Here is a 12,500-nt window from a genome sequence, read left to right on the forward strand (position 1 = left end):
GTGCTGTTGCAGACATTCGTTTCATTTCACCACACAAAGAGATGCTTTGTGTTATTCCCACGGAATATACCTTTTATCGACAATTATTTAATAGAAGAAAGAAAGTCAAATTAAATATTAATTTATTCCACTTTTAAATATTACTTTTTTTTTCTAAATTGGTTAACAAAATCCCACATTTGCATTTAAAGTAAAAGTTTTGGTGATAGACCGTTGGGCTTACATTTTTTCATTTTTTTCATTTTTTTTCATGGGAATCAGCTTTTCTTCTGAGATATTAGGGCTTGCAAACGGAGGTGCCTTAATTTATGTTCCTTACAAAAGTATCTTATTTTACATTATTATCATAACAATATTAACATAAAAAAATAAATAAAAAAGGGCCTCAATTGTTGAAATTTACTCTTCAATAAAAAGTAAAGGACCAGTTAAGAAAATGTGATTGTCACTGTGTCAGCTTTTCAACATAAACTGGAGAGCACCGTTCGTGGCCAGGCATGTTCTGCGCCAATTAATTTTAATATTTTTGGGGGTAAACCACTCGCTTTTTGCTCCAAAAGCAGAATCTTGCAATAACAATGTCTGCCGAAAATGTGTCTACAAATACACTCACAGTCTTTTTATGGATTCAAAAAACGGCAAGTTTTAATTAGATATTGAAATATTGATTTTGAGCCAATTTCTGTTCAAAGATTGTATAGTACATTTCCTTGACCGAGCCTTAACTTTTTTGAAGGGTATACTGTATCACGCAGTTCTACTCGTTTTTGCACGATGACTACCACACACGGTGTAATTCTTCACCTCGCAGTCAAATGCAGCTGGTGTAAACGTTGAGCTAGTGTAAAAGATGGCACTTGAGTTGAACGTGGGTTGAACCCAGTTTTCTTGATTCGCTCATCTCAAATTTTACATTCTTGGCAATGTCACCTGTTTGAAAAGAAGAACATAATGTCAATCAACCTTGTACTGATGTATCAAGAAGTGCGAGCACATGCGTGTGTGCGTATACTTGTGTGTGTGTGTGTGTGTGTGTGTGTTTGTGTGTGTGTGTGTTTGTGTGTGTGTGTGTGTTTGTGTGTGTGTGAAATGTGTGTGTGTGTGTACCGTATATATGTGTGTGTGTGTACCGTATATATATATACCGGTATATATATGTATATATATATATGTGTGTGTGTGTGTGTGTGTGTGTGTGTGTGTGTGTGTGCGTGTGTGTGAGTGTGTGCGCGCGCACGCGCGCGTGCATTCGCATTCCCTTATTCCCTATATGATCAACATTATTTTTCTTCTTAGCTAATTAACATATCTATGGGCATGATTGTCTTTGCGTATGAAGAGCTATGGGCTTTGCACACGCGAATGCAGCCGTGTGTTTCTGCGAGCGTGGCCTCGCTCTATCTTTAATGTGATTACAATCAGAAGAAAATTGAATCTCACTGGAGGTGTATTCTTTGTAAGATTGTTTGGGGAGTTGCAAGGGAGCAGAACACCGACAGAGAGACAAAAACTAACACACAAGGGGTCCATTTTGACAGACACACAAACCCCAGAAATAATGTCACGCATATTGCAAGTTGAAACATAAAACATCCGAGAAGCAGGTTTTACGAAGAGGCATAAATATTGCATTTACGGAGAGGAAAATTGAATAATTCTATCTGTATGAAAAAGGGATGCAGTTTTGTTTCACCAGAACCTATTACATTGAAGCACACATAGGCCCTACATAATGCAGAACTTTCGTAGTGGCAGAGTAATTAATTCCAATAGTCCATACCTGAGCCGGGGCATCAGTAGAATTCCTTTTAGGGTGAACTTTTGTTTTACTTGAGCAGATTACATTTAAAGCACACATACGGTATACTGAGAACTGGTAGCAGCTTAGTCATCAATCCCAAAAGTCTATACCTGGGTCGGGTTATCAGTGGAAAAGAGCAATCATTAAATGTCCTCTAACATCCATTTGATACAAACTAAATGTAGCTCCAGGAGATATGGTAAACTTGATTAAACTGACATGACTACAGTCTCTTTGCGACTGGATCTGAGGTCTTGTGTCCAATGCATTGAATTGTTTTTGGAACAACACTTTAGTTGAATAATTTTAATTTATGAAGTATGCGGTGCCTTAATTAGACACAGGAATTGCTTTTAGATCAACAACCCAATGGTACATGGAATTGATCTCGTCTTTGTGTGTGTGTGTGTGTGTGTGTGTGTGTGTGTGTGTGTGTGTGTGTGCGTGTGTGTGTGTGTGTGTGTGTGTGTGTGGTTTTTGTGTGTGTATCTGTGTGTTTATGCGTGTGTGTGTGTGTGGGTGTGTGTGTGTGTGGGGGGGAGGTACGAGGTGGGGAGAGGGGTAATATAGGGTCGGGTGAGAAGTTCGTCGTGTTTGCTTGTTACTTTTTTTTTAGCAGTTCAACTTCCCCTTCGTATCAGTCTGAAACATACTTAAAAAAACCAAAAACACACATTTGTTTTACCACACATCCCCCCGAAGGCATTTCTTGGCATTTCCGGAAGTAAACTTCCATCAACGCCGAGAGAAAAACAACGTGAGAGAGAGAGAGAGAGAGAGAGAGAGAGAGAGAGAGAGAGAGAGAGAGAGAGAGAGAGAGAGAGAGAGAGAGAGAGGGGGGGGGTAAACAGGAGAGTTATAAAAACAATCATGAAAGAGATGAGAAGTAAAAGAAACACTCATTTCCTCCAATCGAACAGGATAGAGAGATTCAACCCGGTTTGGCGACACGGAAGCCCGCTATTAACTGCGGAGCATTCACAAGATGGTGACAACTGACAACTGCAGACATACGACAAAGTTCTCTTCGCTGGAGGGCTGGGGCTCAGCCAGACTGTCTGTGTAAGCCTGTGCTGACTCCTTCTGTCACTCGCACATGACGTCTGCTTAATAACACGCTGTTTTAGACGCCGCTTTTAGGGTATGTTTCAACTTTTTTTTCAGGCAGCAAAAACCTAATCAAGAAAAGGATAGGAATCACCACCGATACGCCTGTGACTGACATCTGTTTCGCGATCGCTATTGTGCGAGGGTGCGTCCAGACGCAGGCAGAAGCTTAATATCGTGAGTGGTGTTATGAAGTGAAGTTATACAAGGAATCAGGTTAAGACTATCAAGACTTAACTAACTCTCGGAGAAATGAGGCTCAAAAGAAATTATCTCGAGTGTGTTCACACAAGAATTGGGTTAGGTCGACTTTCCATAACCAACACTTCCATAGTTAAACGTGAGGACATTGATTAACTTGGCGAAATCTGAAGCACACCTGACTGGCAGGTGTGTGTGTGTGTGTGTGTGTGTGTGTGTGTGTGTGTGTGTGTGTGACAATTTTCCTGGAATTCTTTCGTCACCATTACCACAAAATGAATAGATCTTGCTTTTCTTCGACTAGGTTTCCTGCTATATTTATCAGCAAGTTCCCAATTAGTAACGCTACCCCCCCCCCCCTTCTTTCCCCGTACAAACCCCCTCCCCCGCCCCTTCCCCGATAATAGTCGCCTTAGCTGACACTTTCTTTGGTGACATTTTGCTTCATTTTCGGTACGTGCTGTTTGGCTGTCATGAGCTTTATCTGTATCATGAAGTTTTTGAAATGGCTTGAGGCGAGAAACCGTTCGCAGAATGTCGACGGCGATTGTAAACCACCTATCGATTCTTGAAACAGACAGCACTGTTTTCGGTTTTGTAGATTGAACCAAATGCATTCAAGTACATTTTTGAAACTGGAATTAGTGCATCTAAAAAGAATTTCAATGGATACCACTCGCTTATTACTGTATCCTTTTGTTTAGCACCAGACAGGTATATTCTCGCTCGTATTAATCATAACCGTCATGTACGCCAACGCCGCCTGAGATTGTTCCAGGCGTGTGCATGTCGTGAGCTTGGACGCATGCCATAGTCCAAAGGTCTTGCTACTTTGAACGCACCGTGGAGAGTTTTAACTGACGGAATTTGGCATATGGACATAAAGCATTTCCTGCTCGCCAAGAAAATTAGCTAGACTGTATACATCCACGTATTTCTATGTGTCCAAGTACAAGAAGAAATAATGCGTTTATCCAATATATAAGCCAGAACAGATGTATGATGATTAAATATAATATGCTCTACAAGGCAGTGGATGCACCTTTATGAAAAAAAACGAGAACAAGAAGAAGAAGAAGAAGAAGAAGAAGAAGAAGAAGAAGAAGAAGAAGAAGAAGAAGAAGAAGAAGAAGAAGAAGAAGAAGAAGAAGAAGAAGAAGAAGAAGAAGAAGAAGAAGAAGAAGAACAACAACAACAACAACAACAACAACAACAACAACAACAACAACAACAACAAAGACAACAACAAAACAGTATATAGTGGAAAGATACAATCTGAAAGTTTATGTCACTGCACCGATGAGAATTTTGACACATTCAGCAGGATTTCAAGAGAAAGCCGTTCAATGTGATTGCTTTCTTTAGTTTCTTTTCTGATGTCAGAATGTCAAAAGAAAACAAGTCGCGTAAGGCGAAATTACTACATTTAGTCAAGCTGTCGAACTCACAGAATGAAATTGAACGTAGTCCGCCGCTAGTGCAAAAGGCAGTGAAAGTGACGAGCCTGTTTGGCGCGGTAGCGGTTGCGCTGTGCTTCATAGCACGCTTTACTGTACCTCTCTTCGTTTTAACTTTCTGAGCATGTTTTTAATCCAAACATATCATATCTATATGTTTTTGGAATCAGGAACCGACAAGGAATAAGATGAAAGTGTTTTTAAATTGATTTCAAAATTTAATTTTGATCATAATTTTAATTATTTTTAATTTTCAGAGCTTGTTTTTAATCCAAATATAACATATTTATATGTTTTTGGAATCAGAAACTTATGAAGAATAAGATGAACATAAATTTGGATCGTTTTATGAAAAAATTAAAATTTTCAGATTTTTAATGACCAAAGTCATTAATTAATTTTTAAGCTACCAAGCTGAAATGCAATACTGAAGTCCGGCCTTCGTCGAAGATTGCTTGGCCAAAATTTCAATCAATTTGATTGAAAAATGAGGGTGTGACAGTGCCGCCTCAACTTTGACAAAAAGCCGGATATGCCGTCATGAAAGACATTTATCGAAAAAATTAAAAAAAAACGTCCGGGGATATCATACCCAGGAACTCTCATGTAAAATTTCATAAAGATCGGTCCAGTAGTTTACTCTGAATCGCTCTACACACACACACGCACGCACACACACACACACACACACGCACACATACACACACACACACACACACACACACACACACGCACACACACACGCACACACACGCACATACACCACGACCCTCGTCTCGATTCCCCCTCTATGTTAAAACATTTAGTCAAAACTTGACTAAATGTAAAAAACCAGGGAAAGAAATTATATAGGCAATTATTTTTGTCACCACTCACATGACTGTCATTAGAGCTACGAATTTATGGATACTAAATCAGATCATGAACTGAAGCAGCTTGCTATATTCTTTGGCTTTATTTCAATTTTTTGTAGTAGATTGAAAGTTTTTAGAACAGCTCTTAACTTTCTGTGAGCTATTGTATTTAATGTTGTATTATTTCTTAGCTCCCAGTTTCGTTGTTGTTGCCCCCCCCCTGCTTTTTTTCTTCTGTATTTTGTTGATTGTCGTATTCTTGATTGTAAGGCTCTATATTTGGTAGTGAACACACTGTCTGTATTCATGTGTTCATACATGATTTTCAAACGATTAAAAAAAGCACAGTTTTTCTTGTTTTAGTTCTGTGTTGTTGTTTTATTCGGAATTTTACGATGTGACGGTTGGTTGGGAACATAGTGTCAGTACAAATGTCTTCATCGTCGTTTTACTAAAGCTTCCTAGTGTGTCGAAAACTGACGGCCGAATTACGCAGTTTTTATCTATTTCAATTTTGGCGATGCTGAATACATTGTTGCAGATGTAACCGTGTGCCGAAACACTACGATCACCTCGGGAAGCGAAGTGCAATCAAACAGGATTGAAAATGTTAGGGCTAATTTCTTAGCCCTATAAAAACTGTTATGCAAACCCGAAGGTTTCCATGAACATACAGACAATCGGAAACCACCAGACCCCATCACAAACAGAACTCTACAATCCACAGGTGTTGACGTTTAAAGGCCAACAACTCGGGTGCAGAGTCTGCTGCGAAAGGAGCGGTAGCCTCCCCTGTCACACAGAGAAGCAACTTTAAATCATATTTTTTCAGAAGAAGGTGCTAACATTTATTTCCGTCAGCAAATTTGCCAAAATTGCAAGAAAACTTTCGGGAATTTTTGGAATTCTTTAGGCAGTCCTTAGTGTCAACAGGGTCCCCACTGGTTTTTAGAAACAAAATTCCATGACTTTTCCATGACTTTCCATGAGCCTCAATAACATTTTCCATGACTAGATCCACAGGTCGCCATTTCCGAACACGCAAACTTTTTACGTCTTGTCACTGCCAGTTTTGACACTGGCTTGCTTTGCACTGAATTTGAGTCAGTTTCTACGCAGTGTCTCTTCGACAAGCAAGTCAAGCATTTGCTACGCAGTCAGATTATCGGTAATGTTTGCTGGTCCTGTCATTTCACTAAACTGGACCATCCATCTGCACTTTCGTAAATTCCGTTTCGTAACCGTCACTGTGACTTGACGAACTGTCATTTTTTCACCGCGATACACAGTTCATTGCGAAGATCTTCTTTGGTAATTCGTTCCAATTTTGCATACTTTTTGTTGTCAAGAAACAACTCGAAAGAAAGTTTCAAACTCATCATCCTCCATCTTGCTTGTCGAAGCGCTAAAGTACTTTATCGATGCAAAAACAAAAGCAGAAAACTTCGACGAAACCGACTCAAATGCAGCGCAGACGACACGACAAGATAACGGAAGGAAGTGAGCCTCGCTTTGGCTCAAGTGCCGTTAAAAATACCGTTATTCTCGTATGCAAATACGAACGAGAAGTTGGTCATACGAACAAGCCTTGTGCTGGCGACGCAAATCGCTGCTGGCTGACAAAGGGGGGGGGGGGGGGGGGGGGGGGGGGATGGCTGGGCGCCGAAAATAGCCGCTGGCGTGCTAAAGGTTAATTTTTTACTTTCTTATTTTTGTTAAATACCATGACTTTCCATGACTTGGCCTGGAAAATTAAAAATCAAATTCCATGACTTTCCAGGTTTTCCATGACCTGTACGAACCCTGTGTCAAATTTACCCCACAGTGAAATAACAACGGCCACTCTGCGGAATTGACGTCAACGTTTCATGCGATTTGACGCCAAACCACGATCACATGTTCTGAGCCGTAAAAGTACTCCGTTCCAAAATCCCCTCGACCTTTCGGCACGGTGGGGAAAGTGCCTATTTTTGTTTGTTTACACAGAAGCAGCGTGTGTACAGCCCTGTGAGGTAATTTAAAAATAATGAAACCAGCCCCCTAAATGGCTCCATAAATATTGCGAAAGCAGTTTCGGTGCAGCTGATTTTGGGTGGTTAACGATGCCAATCGATTTTGCTGCCGTCAGTTGCCACCCACGTATCGACATTAAATTCTGTGAAACTACCCGGTAACACCATTTTCTACGAGCGTGACTAATTTTAAAAATGGCCCGAGAATGCTAACTTTTGTGTTCTAAGATACTTTATGCATTGCCATATTATACTTGTTGAAAAATTCATATTTTACCACTTTCTCGTCTTGTATCCCATCACTTCTTTCAGCTGTGAAGAAGTGGGATAATGCTTTCAAGGTTTTAAGTCGACCTCGGGCCTTCTAGGGTCATTGCAAAAAGGTACGCATTACAACACACAAAACATATTCCAAGCAATCAAGGTCGCACCATAAAATAACTCATTAACAAATAGCAACAAATACAAACAACAACAACAACAACAACAACAACAACAACAACAACAACAACAACAACAACAACAACAACAACAACTCGCTCGCTTTCCCCAGAGAGAAAGCAACCCGAATTTTCATGAGGGTAACCTCTCAGGACTATATAAAATATTATCCTTATCACAAATAAAAAAAAGACACTGCCAACGTTCCAAAATTCAGAATAAAAAAACAAGAAAGGTAAGTTGTTGGAACGTTGTTATTGACAAAATTACGTTACAGTCACAAATATGTTAAACCACAAATATACAAAGAGTTGCTTCAACATTGCTCGGAGGCGTTCTGCAAATTGTAAGAGCAATGGGTCCTTCGAAACCAAAACAGACGCCAGGCAGAATGGTCTACGAAACTAAAGCCCGATGAGAAAGGTCATACCAGTACGCAACTCATACTAGACGGCTTTGTATTACGGCGTCCTTTAAAACAAAACGGCGGACGAAGGTGTCAGACGAAGGACAGGAATAATTCATGCCACACGTGCCAGTTACCTAAATAAGAAAGTTCCTTCCGTGTTCCGCCTCAACGGCATTCACACAGACATCCCTCTTCGTCTTAACGCCCGACTAATCGCCGGTATTGAAGATGCGATGTCTTTCTCGGATGTGTAATTTTTCATTTATGGGGAGTGTTTGCTGCAATTACGCCTCTTCGCTGCCAAGCCCACCAAATTACTGTGTCATAGACAGCTATACAGCGATGCAGGGGTCTTTGGGGAGATCGCTCACCCCCACGGCCTGTCCGATATATATGTTGACCGCTAAAGAGTTCATTCAACGTCATTCGCTGTTCTGCTCGCGCTGCAGTAAATGTAACACATCGACATCCAAAACATCTGTCCTCCGTAATCGCATGAAATAGTGCAACTGACATGACTAAGCGAATGTGGAATACTTGTTTCCCTTATTCAAGCAAACTCTCTTGTTTATTGAAGAAGACAATGCTCACTTAGAAGTATGTCCTTCCTTGGGGATTGCAGTAGGGATGTGTGGAGTTATCTGTGTTTTCTATTTTAGATGACATCTAATGGTCTTCGTGTTTATCGCAATGGAATAGTTGTGCACGACGAAAACAACGTTTTGTTTTATGACAGCATAATGCTCGCAACAGAAGTGGCTCGGCGGTTGTTACCCTCCGTACTAACTTATAATGTGGCTAACATCGTTTGCAGCAGTGCTCGTTAATCTATACCCAAGATTTTAGTAACATTGGAAAATAAATCATCACTGAAGCCCCTGTCCTGTTGCATTCACTACAAGGACGCTATTTGTTCTGCGACCTAAGCCTCCCCCCCAGCCCCCTCCCCCCAGCCCCCCTCTCCTACACCTGCCCTCACCCCTCAATTTCGGCAACCCTTACCACACCACACACACAGAAAAACACAAAACGAAGGTAAACAAACATATTCTTACCTGCAAGGATGTTACAAGAAAACAAAACTGATTGCAATTTTTCTTTTGATTTGTTTTTCAAGTTAACTGGTAACTCGTACACAGTGCCCCCCCCCCCCTTCAATCTATTGCTTTTATGTTAATAACCGCAGTAACATTTCCATCTTCTGTGTCATTTTCAAATTATGGCGAAAAAATTAACTTTAAAGGAGCTGTGTTGATAAGCTTAGCTTGACAGTGTTACTCAGTCTAACCAGAAGAATTGTATATTTATCAACTGCGCTATTTTCACAGCAAGCACACGCTATTCTCTCTAACATTCGAAGACATGGGAGCTTTTCGAGGAAGAAGCAGATCCTAACTCAACCACAGACATCGTGGTAATTTTCAACAAGCACGCACATGCGCCTTCCAAAGTTAAGGTTCAATCAAGGTCACTTCCTCTGGCGTGCCGCAGACGCTGTTGGACTGTCTGCCTGATTGGTTGAAATGACTCGAAAATGAAAGAAAAGGATTGGTTTCAAACAGTAAGATATCAGCTTGATCCTTGTAGCAACATACCAGTTTAAATGATCTTCGGTGGTCGTTTGTCGTTCATGTATCGACGTCAAAAGTAGAAAACATGTCGTGCGTGTTGTCAGACAATACTAAAGGTTCTTGCCTTCGCGTGTATACCATATTGCATACTGTCAATGTGCGGTCTATTGGCCTTTGGCAAAGGCTATATACACTTCGAGTGTAGGCTATACAAGATTGTAAAAAACAAATCCCTGCGCTTAGAACTGTACCCACGGAATACTCGCGATATAAGCCTCATATTGATTGATTGATTGATATACAAGATTGTGAGGTCTTTATACACTGCGACAACGAAATGCCTCGTTACAAGTTGTTGATGTTCATTACCCAATCAAAAACAGTTTGAGACATTTTATTCTGCAGTTTATTTTATGTCGCTTCTACCTTGTTGTTAGTGTTGTTTACAATTATGTTTATTTTGTTTTACGCTTATTCGCTACAAACTGGACTGTTCAAATACATATATGCCAAAACACTTGCTATACATATTTTGCTTTTCCCGAGGCAAATTTAACTATAGCAGTTCCAGGCCGGTAACAGTAATATTAGAATTATTCTTTTCTAGACCCAGAACAACGCAACAATATCAGCCTTAAAGGATGCCATCCCTGTCCCAGAGCAAATCACGCGGCAAGAGTTCACATCTGATAATTCTGTCAACTGTCAGAACAAACCGGACAGAGTATTCGTCCTCTCTCTGACCCCTCCTTCTCTCCCGCTTCTTTTTCAGTGCAGCACAGAAAGTCATCTGTAGCTGAATTAATTCTGATGGAGATGCCCCTCCTCTGTCAGAATGGCCTCGCAATAACCGTTACTGCAGCGGCCAGAAACATACTGTCTCATTTGCATGACAAAATCGTGAGACCTGACAATGGTGCTTTTTTTCTTTTACCCCTCTTTTCTCCAATATCACACGCTTCTTGTCCAATGTGGCACATTTTTAGCAGAATTAATTCTAATGGAGGTGCCCATCTCTTTATCCCCTGTCAAAATGGCCTCGCAACATCCGTTAATGCATCGGCCAAAAACATACCGTCTCAATGGCATGGCAAACTCATGTGACCTGGGATAGTAGGGGAGGGAATTTTGAAAGCTGGCCTCTGTTTGACCAAGACTGCTTGTGCAACTTATCACTGCTTTGCCTGAAGGTGCCTGGTTTCCAAGTCTGCAATATCACAACCGAATGGCCTCAGATCACGACACAGGAACAACTAGTGGGTGATTCGTCTACCTTGAACATCATTTCTGAAGTGACCTAAGTCCATTGCTCAAACTCCGTCCGCTTTCGCAACATCTTTAAAACAACAACAACAGTTATACTGTTCCTTCGCTAAAACACCAAGCGCGTTGATCTGGTCAAGGAACAAATGCCTCCACAACTTCGTTGGATATTCAGAGGTTCGTCTTTATATTTTCATGAAAAAGTTATCTCGCTAATGTTCGGAACTGTTGAATCCATTAATTGTCAAAACACAACATCCTTGTCGATTCCCAACCCTGATAACACGAATTTTTATTAACATACTTGACCAAAATATTATAATATCGCCATATCTGTATAATTATGTTATTCAAAGGGGAACATGTCACATGTTTTATGTTTTAAAAATCAGTATTAGTCATTGAGAAAAGCTTACTGTTCTTTCTCTTTAAAGATAACTAAATAAAGATAAACAACTTGCTGGAATGACAGTAGGTCAGCTGACTGCCTTAATCACCCTACGATCGGCCACACCCTAGTTTATATCGGTCAGTGGCCGAAAGAAACCGCCTAGCCCGGAGCCTTCTATCTGTTTACAGAAAGGCTCAGCACCAACATCAGCCTACCCAATGCCCCAAATTATATTTCAGAGCATGCCACGCAACCATGATTTAGTTCCCCTCTTCCACAGGAAGTCCCAGCTTAGTAACAACATCAACAAGGGGGAGGGGAGCTAACCACCTACCTAAGGCTTTCTGAATCCCCTTCCGCCACAGGACAGTGCAATTTGCAACAACAATGAACATCAGCCAGACAGTCCCAGATCAGTACTGCAACATTACCCCCCAACAAAACCAAAACAAAACCAAAAACACCAAAAGACAACAAAACCAAAAACAACCAAAAACAACAACGATAATAATAATACGAGAATGTATAACGCGCACATTATCTCACCACAAGGCGACTCAAGGAGCACTCATACACATTCTTTCGCATTAACAACTCAAGCACACTCATATACACTTACGCATAAATTACATGAAGATAACAACAACAACAACAACAACAACAACAACAACAACAACAACAACAACAACAACAAAAACAACAACAACAACAACAACAATAACAAATTCACAAACAGAAATAAAAATTTAAAAAAACAAATGTCGGGCTAGCCACCAAGCAAAAATGTTCCAACTACCGCCCCCTTCCAGAACACTCACTGAACCTTGCAGCAACAACGCACATCAGCGAGTCAGTCTCAGGTCAGTACTAGCAATCTTAACCTTCTATGACATGTTGAGCTCGCAACACGGCTAAGGATTTTGTGGTGCCCTCTCTTTCTTCCTAGAACAGTCAATAAGAACGTACACAAACCAGCGAGTTGCAGATGAGAAT

Source organism: Littorina saxatilis, linkage group LG2 (assembly GCF_037325665.1).
Source record: "Littorina saxatilis isolate snail1 linkage group LG2, US_GU_Lsax_2.0, whole genome shotgun sequence".
NCBI lineage: Eukaryota > Metazoa > Mollusca > Gastropoda > Littorinimorpha > Littorinidae > Littorina > Littorina saxatilis.